The 17,404-nt window shown below is 29.9% G+C and overlaps 1 protein-coding gene across 1 annotated transcript in view; it reads right to left on the reverse strand.

Annotated features, from left to right (window-relative positions):
* LOC107441923 (melanopsin-like) overlaps positions 1-4,000 on the reverse strand; it is a 54,321-nt gene extending 50,321 nt beyond the window's left edge. The window contains exon 1 of the mRNA XM_016055335.3: positions 3,770-4,000. The gene's annotated coding sequence lies outside the window, so the exon portion shown is untranslated. The remainder of the gene's footprint in view (positions 1-3,769) is intronic.
* Between the last annotated feature and the right edge of the window lie 13,404 nt (positions 4,001-17,404).

The raw sequence follows: 17,404 nt of genomic DNA on the forward strand, positions 1-17,404 counted from the left end.
AAAAATAAAGCTTCTATGCTTTTGAGTTATCAAGTCAAAAGTTCTTGCATAATTTTCTATTTTCATGAATTTTAATATAATAATTATTATTAGAACGAACAAGAAATCATTTGAAATCAATTTTTTTTTTGGTATCTTAAGTATGATTTTTCTGGCTGTATTATTTACCGCGCATTTGGTGAAATTTGTACGATTTATTACAATTATTTTGCCACATGTATCATTTTTAATTATTTATATTCCTACAACCTAATTATTTATACCCCTACAGCAAATTATAAAATAAATATAAATTTAAGTTGCTTTGATTAACAAGTTCAAAAGTTCCTATATAATTTTTATTCTCATTTTTCAAGAATTTTTACATATTAATAATTTTTAGAACAAGCGAAAAATCGTTTGAAATCAATTATTTTAAATTAACTTTAAGATGATTTTTTTCAGCTGTGTTATTTATCACGCATTTGGGGAAATTTCTGAGATTCTTAAAAAAAATTTTGCCAAATTTTTTTATTTTCAATAATTTATGTCCCTACAACCAGTGCGACGTAGACGCAATTTTTTATATACATAATTTCACAATCAAAACGAAAACTAACACTTTCGTTAGTAAGGAGCAGAAATACGTAACATGAATACAGAAATGTCGTAAAATAGAAAAAATTAAAAGCGTGCATTTACTGTTATTAAAATTTTAAAAAAGGAAAAGAATTTTGAAATATTTTAGAAAACACATTAGAAAACTAAATAAATACTAATGACTTTCATTTACTTTATTTACTACTTATTAAATTAGAAAGTTAAGGTGTTGTAATAACTGTACATAATTGTACAAGAAAAAGTATTACCGTAATAAATTAGATGTTTAGAGATATTTTTATGCCTAAATTATAATAATAACAAATAAATTAAATATTAACCACAGTGATAAAAATTTTATATTAGATTAAAATTATTCCGGAATCACTACCCACAGTTTATCATGTATCTAATGAAGAAATCTTTCTATGCGATTTTTTCCCCGTTAGTAATTTTGTAAAAAAAAATTATTATTTTGTGAGACATGAATATTAAAAAAAAATTTAATTGTACGTCTAATCGATTATTTTTCATTTTTTGAGACCTAGTGATGCTTTAGAATGTTTCAATTCACCCATAGTTGAAATGGGTCCTGCAAGTACGAAAAGGTTGCTGACCCATTAATCTGTAGGGTGAAGAACGATAAGAGTAATGCAAGCATGTACCTATATCCCATCACAATTTGGAATAAATGTCCTGATGATTGTCTGGAAGTATGCCAAAAGCACACTTTTGGTTCAGATTTCCCATAAACCTTAAGACTGAAAGTGTTACATTTATAGTGCTCCTCCACCAAAGTATCCTTTATGTTGTCAAAAATTAGATAATGTTTAGTTGTTTCTTACTTAGTAAGCGAAAACAGTATAAAAAACATACTTATATATTGTTTTAATAAGATAAACCATAATAATGCAGACAAAACATACTTTTAGAACCATTTTAAACATACTCTATTGCTCTGTACAGTACACAAAGTAAAAAATAATAAATAAATAAAAAGATTTTGATCTAGTGATCGGATTTTCACGCCAACTCAGTGGTTCGAGTGAAACTTTAAATAAGCTAGTTAATTTATGCAGAATTTTAAGATACGAAATTTGATTCAAGATGTACTTCCTATTGGATTAAGATATTGGATTAAACATATTGGATTAAGATACGAAACTTGATGAAACTTTCTCTGATTTGATTAAGATGCGAAATTTGATTCAATATGTATTTTCTCTGATTTGATTAAGATACGAATTTTGATTCAATATGTACTTCCTCTGATTCAAAATATTCACAACTGAGAAGAAAATTGTTCACAAATAAATTCCTTAAAAAGTGTTTATTGCGTTCCTATAATCGAACTTAATAATAATAACAATTTTTTTAAATCTTAAAATATGCAAATTTGTACGCATTATTAAACTTTGCAATTACAAATGACCAAACAAAAAATTTGAGCGAAATCGATATTTTTTTTTTAAAGCTTTTTTCCTTCATAACTTTTCGATGGATTCCGCTGAAATTCAGAATTAAGATATTTAAAACTATTTTACTTAAAATTTAATAACAATATTTTCATATAACTTAATTCAAAGTTTTGTCGACCGTTGTTGTTAGTTTGTTTGTCGATAAACTAAATATTAATAAAAAATTATAAAAGCGTATATTTTGTACGAATAAACGATTTTTTTCATTTCAAAAATGAGAACTTTTAGCAAAAAGTTTCTGATTAATTAAAAAATTTATAAAGGAGAAATTGCGCAAAATGTATAATTTCCTTAATGAGGTCTAAACTTTTTCCTGATTTGTTGCGCAAATCATTAATTTCGAATATTCTTGATAGCAGATTCCACGATATTTCGAGGAACAAAATACCAAATATATCGAAAACAAGCTTTGTTTATTCAAGGAAAGTACTTTTGTGGTTCTAATTTTATAATATTAAAACCTTATCTGCACTAACTAATTAGCAAACTGCAGGTCATTGTTTCAAAGCCATTAGAACGTGAAAAACCTACTCAATAGATCAAAAGTTGCTCAGAATGTTATTGATTTTTATTACTTCGTTCCTTGCGCAAATAATAGTTTAATACTATCTTTATATCACATAATCATAATAAATATTATCACATAGAAATAAAACAAGCAGTTATAAACATCGAGTAAACATATAAAGTTGAAATAAAAACGTGTATTTTAAAAGGTAAACGTTAATCGGTGTTCTGATAAAAATTCATTTAAATATTTTCATTCTAAAGCTTTTTAAAATGCATATTTAATTTAAATATTTTACAGACTTTCCAGTAGTTTAGAATAAAACAGAAATTATCAGTTTGCATTCAAACAAGTTATTATTACTGTTGCATACTTTTTTCCTTAGAATAATAATACTTTTAAAAAACTCTCATACTTTCGGAGTGATTGTTTCTTTTTGCCTTGTAATTCAATGTATAAGTTAGTTTTAAATTTTAATTAAAGTCATTAAACTTTTATTTATTTTTATATGAATTTAGAAAATATAGTTTTTATTTTTGTGTTTTTTAATTATAAAAAATTAATGAAACGTTTTCAAAACGTTTTTAAATTTTTAATTATAACCATTGCGCTTGTTTTTAAAACAATTTGTATTGCAAGTTTCCCCCAATACCAAGTTTCCAATCTTTTATATTGTTATCTAGTTTTTAAAGTAAAAACAATTCCTGATAAATATTACTTTTTAACATTGACAATTGTTTTCAATTTCTTAGATTTTGCAATTGTTTCGGTTGAATTAATGCAAAACTTTTTTCTTCTTCTTTTCCATTGAAAAAAAAATTAAAATTTTGAAAAATTGGAATTGAAAAATTTATTGAATTTTCTGATAGAGTTAATATCATTAAATTCAATAAATTTTTCATTTAACTATCTTTATCAGAGTTTTCTATTTTTTAAAGCGAAATATTTTTCAGATAAATATTACATCTTAACACTTGCTAATATTGATAATTGTTTCTGAAAAATACTCAATTGACTTATAACTTGCAACTTTATTTCAGAACCTTATTAAAATAACGCACGCACTTATAATATTCCTTGATTAAAGTATATTGTTTAACTTCAATTGGGGTAAAAAAGCATAGTTTGCAATCAAATAAAAAATTCATGCAACTAAAACATTGAAATGCCTTTGATATTTGAAAAAAAAATTATAATTTCCTACCTGTTATTCTAATTAGGAATTGCACTCGATATTGCAAATGCAACAAAATGTTCTAATTATTGCAATTCCGTTAGTCGTGCATGCTTTAATGCAATTGATGAGCGGACGCATTTGCAATGAACAGCAACAGAAGTGGACGCAAAATCTCAACTGAAGTATTATACAGTTAGTAGACGCGCTAGGCAAAAAAGCAGAATGTGTACTATTCTCTCGTTCTCCTGAGCCAGAACCGGTGAGCCTCCCTTCCTTTAAATCGAACACCTCTTCCAAGCTGGGGGTGAGGGATTGCTATAGCAACGGCGCATGCGCCATAAAAACGGGAAAAGTCTTGTGTTCCGCGATAATTGTAAGTTTTGACGGCGCTTTTTTTCGTTTTTACAATAAACATCGTTTAAAAGATCGTTTTTTCCCCTAATTTTTTTTAAATCCAATTAGAGCAAGGATAGTGGGCTGTATTTAATAGTCAGGTAATTTAAGAAGAATAGAATCAAGCATATAAATTCTGACGTCATGGCTTACCTGGGATCTTTTGAGAGTTTATCTTGCCAGGTGAGGTTCTTCTTAAGGTTTTGGTTTGCATATAAATAAATAAATAAGCAAAATATTAATAACGTATACTTTTAACGCCAGAAATTTTGAAATCAATATTTTTTTCTAGTTTTTAAAAATATGAAAATTTACGTATCTAAATGTTGGTAACAAGGTACAAATGGATATAAGAACAGGAAAAAAAGGTAGGCGACAAAAGCCTGCGGATAATATGAAAAACGTGGTTAAAGTTTATATGTTTATTCTTTAATATTCTTAAACCATTAAATAGGAGAGATAACCTCAATTTATAAAATATGGTCGGTCCAAATAGTTTAGATAAAAGAATGCTAGAAAATTACAGCGTTATAATATTAATTTCAGTTTTTGCACTTTTTGTCATGCATCTCAAGCTACGTAATAAAGAGAAGCAAAAAAAAAATCTGCTAACAGTTGTAAAATTTGTTTACTTATAAAAATTTGAAGCTGAACCAAAAATTTCAAAAATAATTTATTATTTCGTATTTTTTATTTAATAAAGGTCGACATATTCATGAATTTTAAAACACAGATACAAATTTTTTCATCAGTTTTAACTACGTAATTTTTGAATGACAAAATAAAAAATTAGTAAGAAATCAATTGAATACTTTCTGAGTAATTAGTTTTAAAAAATCGTGCTTTTAAACTTCTATTTCTCAAAAATTATTCCATCAGCTGCGTTCAGAACTTGGATTTTCTCAGACAAAATTACTCAGCTTAAAATTATGCTAATATTTGTGTACCTTACAAAAATACCTTCAAGTGACATCACGCATGGGTCAGCCAATCAGGTTCGTCACGCACGCGTGATCTCGCTTGCAGGCATCCAATTAAATCTGGTCCGAGAATTGATTCAGCATGATAATAAATCAAAGACAAAAAATTGTAGTATTAGCGAGCCATCTACAGCCACGTGATTAAATACAATTATCTAATTAGTTGTAAGTTCCCAATTCAAACTTCTTCGAATATTATTGCGTTGAAAAATAATAAATAAGCATAAAGATATTACTTTTACATTGAAATATCTTTGATAAAATGAATTTCACAGTTATGTCAAAACAATAATAAATTCTTTCAAATAGTTCCAAATAAGTACAAATTGAAACCAACGTTAAGGGACCAAAACTCTTAATTGCTCTTTTCTTGCCACAACTAGTGTCCAAGTTTTTCAGGTATCGCCATCTTCATATTTAGATAATCAAACATATAAATCTCTCAGCAATTTATAAACAATTATAAAAACTAACGATTTAAATGAACTTATTTTTGGACAAACAAGCTCTAAAATTGAATACGAACATTTTTCAATTCCAGGGATATGGTGAAATGTAAACCCACATTAAGGAGCCCAAACTCTTAATTGCTTGCTCTTTTACCTAAACTGCAAGTTTTTCAGATATCTCCTTCCTTCTCATTCTGAGAGTCGAAAAAATTGTCAACAAATAATAAAAGTTATAAACGAAATAACTATAATCATGGACTTGTCTTTAGATAGACAAGCTTTACAATTGCATGCATGAATTTTTTCATTCACTTCAGTAGTATCGGAGATAGGGCGTAATGCGCAAATATTGAAATTATCATAAAATGAGCCGAAAAGCTTTATCACTTTCCTGTCAAAACTATTGGAATCATATTTTCCAAACTGCGGCTAAGAGCCGTGATGGCCCAGGAGATAGAGCGTTCGCTAACCGGGTTCGAATCCCAGCGATGGCTGGTCGATACGAATTCCGCATCCGGATTGCACCAACCACAGTGCTGACGTAAAATATTCTCAGTGGTAAACGAATCATGGGTTAGAGTCTCTCTGCCGTCGGGATAACCAGGGCGGTTTTCCTCTCCATGTAACGCAGATGCGGGTTAGTTCCACTAAAAAGTACTCTACTGAGACAAATTTCTCCCAATACTCGATCTAGGAGTTCAGTTGTCTTCTGGATTGGGTTCAAAATTACAAGGCTACGGAATTGAACATTAGCAGTCGTAATCCCAAAAAATTGAGTCGACTGTTCAACGACAGTTATAAAATAAGAAACTGCGGCTAATCCTCATGTTTTGACAGTCAAGGCTCCAAATCAGTCGAAAAAAGATATGTTTATTCAGAGAAGTACATTTTTGAGAATGATATCACTGTTTAAAATATTATGTACACAAGAGAAATAGCTTCGATACATTAAGCTTTAATCTTAAGGCTTCAAAATCTGATCATTAGATCGAAAACTAAAAGAAAAAAAAATGTTAACAAAGCACCCAATATTAAAACACAAATCGTTTGAGAAAAATAATCTATTTTGGTAAAAATATTGTGGAATTTAAAACACTAATAAATCTTTATTTTTCAGTATTTCAATATGATTTTATTCCCAAAAATTTTTTTTTAAAAATAATTCGTTTTTATTACTTTAAAAAGATTTTTAATTCGATATGGATTTAGTAAAAAAGGAAAAAATGCCAAATTTTATTTGTACAAATATATTTTTTTATTTAAAATATTTATTTATATTAGCGAAAAAAAATTATAGAATGAAATGTCTTCTAATTAACGATGAAAATATTCAAAGCAGCTTATATATTTCCCTCGAGGAAACTAACATTATTTTCAGGGGACAAAATCTTGAAATTTGAAACTGCGTGGTTGCATTATGTGGGAGATGAATATAGAGTTTTTAAAGATTTTTTTACAAGAAATGCATACAAAAGCAAACATTTAAAATCTTTTGTCTGCCCACATGATTAAGAAAATATATTTTATGTACATAAATTTAACGTAAGCAAATAACTTAAATATAACAGAAATAACAGAACTTAAATATAACAGAAAATAGCAAATAACAGAAAACTTTAAAAGTTAAAACTTTTTACGAGATATTTTATATATATGTATGTAAATATATATTTATTATTAGATTAGTGAAAAAATAATAAATGGAATAATAACGCGTCAATGGAATAAAATGGAAATTTCATAAATTTAAAGAATTTCTAGTTTCAGTAGGAATAATTTTTATTAGATTTTGTTTTTCTCAGCAGTTTGAAAAAAACATTTATAACTCAAATCTGAATTTTTTTTATTCATTTACCAATGTTCTGTAGTCGTTAAGTTTCCGTAATAGTAAACTAATATTTCGCAGGAGAGAGGTTTTACTTTGAACATAACTCAAAATGTATGCATAAAAAATAGGCATAACACAAAATGCGTAATTTTGAAAATTGACATTAACCCCATAACGCACAGATTTTTTGAAAAAAACGGACCAAAAAAATTTTTTTTAATGTAAATAAACAAACTTTAGAGCTTGGTCTTTTTTTTTTTGGTGGACAATTTTGATATACTGCTCTTCTGTTTCTAGGAAAAAGGCTATATCCAAAGATACCGCCTACTCCGGACACGCCAAAATAATTTTAAAAAAACGGTAAATAACTACAAAGTAAATTTTTCAAATATTTGACTATTTCTTCTTGCTTTTTAAAAGGTATAACATGACATAACTATAAAGTGGTGAATTATGTAAGCCTATGAATTATTTAGAAATAGTAATGGATAAAATCTACAAAATTGAATTTATTAAACCAAGAATCACAATTGATAAACTACCACTTTAAAATATATATTTGCTGTCCGGAGCAAGTTGGCATCTCTGTATATTTTATTCTTGAATAAATAAGCGCTATTGCTCACAATCCAATGTAAATGATAAATATCAATAAAACGATTTTTTTCTCTTAGCTTTCATATTGCTATTTTCAATTCTCGATTATATTCGAGTGTGAAAAATTACAGCAGCATAAAATACAACGCCGCTCGAACTATTTCGAGTGTGCACAGTTTGGCCTGTTCAGGTGGCTCGAATTAACTCTAGCGCACAAGTTTAAGGGTTAATTATTCAAAATGAAGATTTAAGCAAATAGACGCAAAACAAATTTTCGTCACGTAATTATAATATTGAAATATATTTTCCTTTGCGAAATAAATACAAAGTACATTCATAAAATGCACGAAAAACATCATAATTATAAATTAGTGTACTTAAAATATATTATACTGAAAATTACTTTTCTACCACTTTCAAAACGACATTTGTGTGTTATAAACGCTTCATATTATATAAAAACAGGAATGTTTAGATTAGTAATTTAGTATATAGCTGAGAGCAAATAAGCAGATCCAGATTACAAAAAATATAGAAAATTGGATTACTGTAAGAACTTGCCATGAGAATGTTTTTAAGTTACTTCCCTTCCCTTTTCAAAGGCCTATAGGATTCGAAATTGTAGTAGTGCCTATTATAATATAAATAGCGTGTTTAAAAGTTTTATCTATTATTTTATTTTATTAGTTTTTTTTAATTTCTTCTAGACGGTAGAGTCATATATGCATTCTCAGGGAGGCGACAACCAAGGTAAAAAAGATAAAACTGGTAGACAAATTATTTTTGTAGAAGTTTATTTGTGGGTGGGAAAATAATAGTTTGCTTTATTTAATTCACCACTACTTAGTTCAAGTTAAAAAAAATATATAGTTACATACCAGCCAACTTTTGCGCATTTGGCGTAAAATTTTATTTTTATATTTAAAGTGGTAGTAAATATATACTATTTTTTTCTTTTATAAACTTATTTTTTAAATGATTTTGATCTACACTATTCTCCTATAAAAATTAAGGATATACCTTAATATGTGTTACTATCATGGTTGTAATACCCAGATATAACTGTAACTACACAGTGGCCTCGCAATCAACACTCGTATCCAGGGGTGAAAGCGAGACGGAAATAGAGGAAAGGCTGGTAGTAAAACCATTTCAGTTATGACTAGTTTTCGGGAGGAGCTAACTTATTATTTTTAATACTATTTAACAATATCTACTTTATCCTTGAAATATAGGCAGCTTCATATATAGACTAAAATTATAAAAGAAATCTTGATAGTTACAGATATTTTATTTTTCTCGAAAAAAATGCTAAAATGGAATGTCTTTCGTACCAGTTTTTACACTTCTCCGTCTTGCTATATAAGTGCTTTCAGTCATGCTCGTACATACCTGCCAACTTTCACTCTTTCCGAGAATGGATTTTCAAAGTGGTTGTAAAAAAATAAACGAAGAGCAATCTGACTCAATAATATATTTATATTTTGATTCCGTTGTAATTCGCTTGCACACGGATTATTATGCTTTTATATATTTATTGTAATTATTTATATGTAGTGGTGGTCAAACTCATTTATAATTATCATTATGATTCAAAAAGTTATATGGAATAACCTGAGTAATGCTACCACTTTAAATGTGAAAATAAAATCTTCCGGAAAATCCGGAAGAGTTGGCTGGTATGCAATACCCAAACTTAAGATACCGCTTTTTATTTTTATTTTTTTCCATTCTGATTCCTCTACGAATACATTTACGAATCGCCAGTCCAGAAAAAGTTAAGATCATATACAGACAAGAGAAGCCATTACTTTCTTTATTTATTTATTTAAATCAAGCTGGGTGCCTGGGCCGCGCAGCTTCCCCTAACACATTCATCATGAAATTATTTACATTGTTTGAAAACATTTTATATTATGCAACAATGTGGTGGCAAGAGAAGCCATTACTGGACCCCTTTCAGACAATAAAGAAGCATTTTTTAAGAGAAAAGTTGGCAAACACACGATTCTTGAACGATCTGGTTAATTGAACAATCCGTTGAATCAGCGCTCAGATAATCAGCGTGCTTTTGTATTTGAATGTCAAAAGTTCATTTTAAGTTCATGTTCTCTTAAAAAATTCATGTGTATCTCTGCATGTTTATTTGTACATATATTTGGGAAACTAGCCTAACTCAAAACCTATTCACCGCAAGGTTTTCCTCCAGAAGTTTACAGAGAAGTTTGATTTCTTCAGATAACTAAATTATTCTAAAGCTGTTCCTTGCCTGCATGATTTATTCCAGCTTTAATAAGCTCAGGATGAATGCACTTGGGACAAACAAAACATAGACAGTCGTGTTTGTCAGGAAGCTGATGACTGCTTTCTATTCATCATGCATTCTGTAAATTAACCCTTTCGCGCCGACTGTCACAAATACGTGACAGCATAAAACCGTATCAACCAGGGTAAAAAGATAAAACTGGTAATCAAAGTAATTCTTTAGCAGTTTATTTGTGGGCGGAGTTATAATTGTTTGATTTATTTAATTCACCATTACTTTGTTCAAAATAAAACTATTTAGTTATACTTTGAATTAACATTGATTATATATATGATCAAACTAACAATAATTAAAGTAAAAGCAAAGTAAGTCTGTCAAATTAGCAACGATTACATTTAAGTTACCGTTTTTTATTTAATTACAACTTGATTCTGATTTTGTACAAATGCTTTTCTGAATCACCCGTCCCCAAGGGGTTAAAGACGATTCAGAAATTCTTGATTTGAATATTTCAAAATTCTAACCATCATTAAATTCTATTTTGAGCTCTAGATGGAAATTTTTATTCAATGGAAAAATATAGTTCAGATTCGACTTGAGTATTTTTCTTTATATTTTTAATCGATACTGGCATATTGATAAATTTAATTTGTTCTTGATGTAATCAGAATTCCTAAACTTAATGCCAGTAATTTCTTAGATTGGAAAATCTTTTTGATTTCTAACTTCTAGTTTTAGTTACTTTAGTTGATAAATTTTAGTTTTCAGTTAATTTTGCAACACCTGAGACTCGCATCCTTTCTTAAGCTCATCTGTTTTATTCATCCCTTCTGTTGCTTCATTTTCTTTCTTCAAGATCGGGTCAGTTCCCTAACATGGAAATTTTGGAGCACTACAAACTATTCAAATGATGCCGTTCGAAAACTAACTGAAAAGTTTAATCGGCTTTCATCTTAACAGTAGAGTGGTCTTAACTTTTCTTTTGTTGTTTCATTTTACTTTTGTAAATAAACGGTTTTGTGTAGAATTCAAATGTTTTGAAAACAAACTTTTCCTTTGAATGCAAAATATTTCATAACAATGCACGGACAATATTGCTTTCCACATTTTTATCAAAATAAAATCTCCTATAAGAAAAATATCTAGAAATTGAGTAAAATAAGTATTTACCGTTGAACCGCATTCATTAGGAATGTTCCCAAAGCTTGAAAAAATCGCGAGTTGTATGTTATTGTTCTTTAAGCTTTTAACTTTTTGTAGTAGTTTAATTTTCTAAAAAAAAATTATTCAAAATATTGATTAAAAAATTATTTCTTAACTGTTAAACAATAAACTTCTCTAAAGTTGAAGATATTTGGATAGAGCTCCAAAAGCTCCGTGTTGCGAAACTGACCCATTGTTTCTTATTAGTCAACACTTTTTTCTTGTCGTAATTGTGTGCAATTTTCTTCTGCATTTTTGTGTTCCCCTCTTCTATTCTGTGCCGCTTATGTGACCAATAGCCGCTTATTTCACCTCCAACGTCTCATACCACAACTATCAGCATAAATAATAGTCTTCAATTCCATCATCTATAGTCTACATCAATAATCCAAAGCATCAATAGTCTACAGCATCAAAAACTTTACCAATACAAAAATCGTGACTTATCGTGACTTCACGTTGACAATCAAACTACAGCCATCCACAGTTTACAGCAAGTTGCTCTTATTATTTTAATCTTCTTTCAGTTATACTAGCAAAGTGCTTGTCTTCCAGTAACAGCCACCCCGTAGACTGCTGAACTCAAACTGTCTTTTATTTTAACTTTTTATTTTATTTCATGATATATGGGATATGGGCCTTTCTGCACTGTCCAGGTGCTCAATTTTTTATAATAAGGAAAAAAAGAAAGAAATTTATAAAATTTATAACGAAAAATGAAAGTCAATAAGTTCCTAATAGTCCGTGGTAAATATACTTACCACCAAAAAAATGAGCAATTTTTTATAAACTTAATGAGTTTTTTTCTTCTTATATCAATTACTATTTTTACATCAATTTCAATTCAAAAAATACTTTAATTTACTCTAAGGCGAAATAAATGGCCCATTAAAGGGTTAAAATAACAGGTAAATAACAGATTCACAGAAGGATTTTTTTGTTTGACTGGGTAAACAAGCAGAGGATGGATATAATCGTCATTTACCTACATATTGCCTAAAATCGGACTTCTTTGGCAGTCATTTAAGGCAACGTGTTAACTATTTTCGCATCTTTTCAACATTAAAAAATTGGGTATTGATAGGTTAACACTTAATAAGCGGCTCACGCAAATTTACTTTTCTCCCTTGTCACTTCATTATCCCCTTGTCAATCATTAGGTGGCTTTTTCTAAACTCGGGGAAAGTATAAAAATATTTTTGCCTATACGAGGGTTGCTATTTATATTTCTGGCCTAATAATGAAAAAACAAACATGTAGGATCGAAATTGGTTTTATTGTTTTTCAAAATTTTCTCCATGATGATCAATACACTTTTGCATGCGTTTGAGCCAATTTTCAAAGCACTTTTACCTGTCCGATTAAGGTAACTCCAAAGCATGCGTTTTGAATGCATCAACCGCTTCTTCGGGGGTCAAAAATCGTTGTTCACGTAATTTATTTTTGATGTGTGGGAATAAGAAGAAGTCATTGGGAGCCAAATCAGGGCTGTACGGCGGATGACCCATCAGTTCTATCTTTCGCTCCGTCAGAAATGCCTTTGTTTGAGTCGATGTGTGAGAGCTCGCATTGTCATGATGAAGAATGATTCGCCTGTTCTTCTGCTTTTTTCGAATTTCTCCGATGACTTCTGGCAAACAAATGGTCGTGTACCATTCAGAATTGACCGTCCTGCGTTGCTCTAACGCCACTGTTGCCACATGACCGTTAATGCCGAAGAAACAGGCAATCATTTGTTTCGATGTGCTTCTTCCTCGAACAACTTTTGTTGGTTTTGCCTCGTCTTGGAAGACCCATACAGTTGATTGCTGTTTTGTTTCCGGCTCATATGCATAGATCCATGATTCGTCACCTGTGTAGATGTTATACACAGCCTTTGATGTACCTTGAACGTATTTTTCCAACATTTCCTTGCACCAATCGACACGAGCCTTTTTTTGAGCGTTTGTCAGATTATGCGGGATCCAACGCGAACAAATTTTTTTTACGCTCAAATGTTCATGCAATATTTTATTGATGCTAGTCATACTAATGTCCAAAGACGCCTCTATCTCACGGTATGTCACATGACGATCTTGCTTTATCAGTTCACGCACAGCATCGATCTTTTCTGGCACAACAACGGATTTTGGACGACCTGCACGGGATTCGTCCTGGATCGAACATCGACCACGATTAAATTCGTTATACCAATTTTTTACAGTGCTGTAGGATGGCGCTTTATCGCTGAATAAAGAATTAAGTTCATCGAAGCACTCTTGTCTTGACAATCCACGTCGAAAGTTATGAAAAATAATGGCACGAAAATGTTCACGATTCAATTCCATTTTTTGAAAGAGAAGAACTTTTCAATTTACTGTCAACAACACAAATGAAGCTATAATGGTAAATCGTCTGCTGAATTTATGTTTAAAAATATCAAACTTTCGATTAAAATCATCTGCGGTCGCCTAGCAACACTTACTGTTGCCAATGCCAGAAATATAAATAGCAACCCTCGTAGATGATTTCTGAATTCTCTTTTCAACCTTGGAAAAGGCTAAAAACTGAACTAGTTTTAGTAATATCAAGCTTGCTACGGTCTAAAAAATTATTTTAGGTGTTAAAAATGAGAAAAATATAATATTATTTTCTCCCTTAATCATGCCCACCAACATTTGAAGTTACAGCAAATTAGTATTTCCAGTGGTCGCGGATTAAATAGTAAAACTTGTAGAACAAAGATAACAACGCCCACTCTGTGAAAATGTCACCACGAGATAACTGCTTTTTTTGCTTTTATTAACCAAAAACTGGGCACCTGAGCTGCGCAGCGGCCCCTATCCCATACATCATGAAAATAATTAAAGACAGCGAATAAAAACATTTTGAGTTAAGCAAGATTATGGTAGCTGCGAGCTAACTGCAATGAAGTTGAATTTCATATGATACCTTGACTTTTTGATATACAGTGGTGAAAATCTTAAAATAAAAAGTATCAAAATTAAAAAAAAAGACAAATTTCCTTACCACTGGAATATATAGATTAATAAATACCGTAGCGATTAATAAGCAGTAAAATCTATCTTTCAAAAGATGCCAGAACAAAATTATCAGAAAAATAACATAGGCAAGATGGTTTATCCGAAATAAGAACGTACATCGTGACCTCAACATAGATTTTTTAGATCATCACATTGCAAAGCTAAATAAGAAATTTTTTGAAAAAACCATAAATTGCGACACCGCAGGATTCAATGAAATGTTTAATTTTGAAAACTTAAGAGAAGACATAAATCTCAGGCCGGCGGCAGCTTACTATTGTAGTGACATAATCTTATCCAAAATACAAAATATTTAATTTCCCTTTCACTCCAATTTGCATTCCAATTACCAGAAAGAGCCACCTTAAAGACAACATTTCAAGACGGATGGGAAAAGGGCCGCTAACGGCCTCAGGCTCCCAGATAAAATTTGATGATGATGAAAATCTATCCTAAGATTAAAACTACAGACCAATAGCTGCACATTTTACCTCCGACGCCCCATATCATAACTATCAAAACAAATAATTTCATCAACCTTTCTGAAAATAACATTTCCTTATGCTGATACGATTCTGAACAACTCCGAAATCAAACAAACGCAGCTCATTTTATTTTTTTATTCCTTTTTAGTTATACAAGCAAAGTGCTTGAAACATTCATAAAAGCTACTCCACAGCCTGATTACCTCAATGTTCAACCAAAACAGTGTTAAAATTCCAGATGAATGGCATAGGGGTCACTTCGCGACCCTAGTGCTCAATAAAATCAAAACACTAGGACTAGGAAAATCTATCCTCTCTTGTCATGCGTGCAACTACTTTAAAAACTGATTTTGAGCTCATCAAAGACAACATAAAATATAGCCCGGCAACCGCCTTCTTCCTAGCCGATGGAGTTTTGTCCCGTAAATTTTGTAAATACTTGTATATATTTTGCGCATTTATTATCATGTATTTTTTCTATATTCTCTGAGGCTACTGTGCACCTGAGAAGCTCGGGGATAATACCTCCAGGGGAGGCGAGGCAGTTTGCCTCAAAAACCTCTTCTCTCTCTTAAATTTGTTTGTTTAATCTCGCTACTTCATTTTAATTTTCTCTCAGTAAATGCTACTGAACCCCAACTTTCACCTTTCAGTTGCGCTTCGGCGATTTATTATTTATTCCCAATCAGATGAATTAGTTAGAGCCCTTAGCGGGGCTGATGCTAAGATAACCACTACATATGAGTATGAGTGAGTATGAGTAAAATCTATCAACAGAGACTAAAATTGGCAACTTTTTCTGCCATTGTTCTTTCAGTTTCCTAGTAAATGAAATGCAAAGAAGGTTTCCGTTTTAAATATGAATAACTTGAAAAGTGGTAGTTACGACTGAATAATTGAATAAATAGAGGTGAATTGAATTTCTACCACTTCTGGCAATGTAAGTCAAAAGTGGCATCCCTGATCAGGCTAACAGGGATTTAAGTGAAAGCAGAGTAAATCTTTTAAATTAGCCTTGCCTACGATAAGTTGCCGCTTATTATTTTTTTTCCTTCCTGATTTCAACGAAAGCTTTGTAACAAAGCTTTCATGAATCCTCGTCCCGAAGGGGTTGATGAAAATTTTAATTTTTTTTTTCTTCTCATCCGCACTTTTTATGTTGAATAAATTATCATTTCCGACCAAGTGATTATTCATTGTATTCCATAGTTCCTATAGAAAGTTTTTTTTTAAAAAAACTTTCGACACAATAATTAAAAAAGTAGAATTGCGTACTTCTTTTATTACCAGTTTTATTTAATTTAAAACTAACATATTAGATGAATTTTTCCGGTTTTCTTCGGTAAAATGTTTCCGACATGGATTGTGTATTGTTGCGATTACTTGAACAAAAAGTTCTAGTAGTCGTCCGATATAAAAAGAGAATTTTTAATTTTGCTGTTGTGTAGTATTTCATTTTTGGTTTAGATTTTAGTAACTGCCAGCCATCGCATTGCAGTAACAGATAATTGTAGTAACAGTTAAGTTCCAGCCATCTTACAATTCTTAAAACAAAACTCATTTGTAAACCAGTCAGCCTTTTTCTCTTTCCAAATATAATTTTTCGAAGTGGAAGTAAAATATAAATTAAAAATCAATTGTCGGCAAATACATTTCTGTACTTTGCCAGAGCTTTATCTTTACAGAAGTATAATTATCATACATTTATTTATGTGTTTAATACATTAATTTTTAGTGGAAGTTATAATAATTTATAATTAAATCTATAAATTCAAGAATAAATTCGGAAATATTTAAAGTTCTATTATCAAATTAAATATGAAAATAAAATCTGAAAGAACTGACAAATATTTTTATTTGCATCATGAGTTAAGGCCTACTAGAAAAAAGTATTTCCTAGAACAGATGATTATTTGAAGCAACTTTCACTCTATAATTTAAAAATAATGTTACCCATCTTAATATGGAATTCAAAAAAAAGTATTGCTTCGGTTTAAACATACATTATGCCTACTTATTAAATGTAGGATAGTCTCAGTTTAGAATAAAGGCATCCATTGTCTTATTCCATAATAATATTAATAATTTCCTTTATCTAATTTACACTTGTTCCACATTTCATTTTATTTCTGGAGTTTATTGCGTACTTAAGAAAGTCTTCGCCGATAATTGCACTTTATCAAAAGATAATTTATAAAAACAGTTTTTAATAATTGTTTTTGCATTATATTGCTTAATACTGGTCAAATGAAGATATAACTTAATTTAGGTTAGAAGGAAGGTTTCAATAACTTCTGAAAGAAAGTTTTGTTTATATTTTTGTTACAAGTTATATTTTATTAACATAATGCTTTTTCGGATATTATTAGGTAAAACCTTATAAAATATCTTATATATATATATATATATATATATATATATATATATACATTGTTTAA

The sequence above is a fragment of the Parasteatoda tepidariorum genome, chromosome 4, assembly GCF_043381705.1.
Source record: "Parasteatoda tepidariorum isolate YZ-2023 chromosome 4, CAS_Ptep_4.0, whole genome shotgun sequence".
Classification (NCBI taxonomy): domain Eukaryota; kingdom Metazoa; phylum Arthropoda; class Arachnida; order Araneae; family Theridiidae; genus Parasteatoda; species Parasteatoda tepidariorum.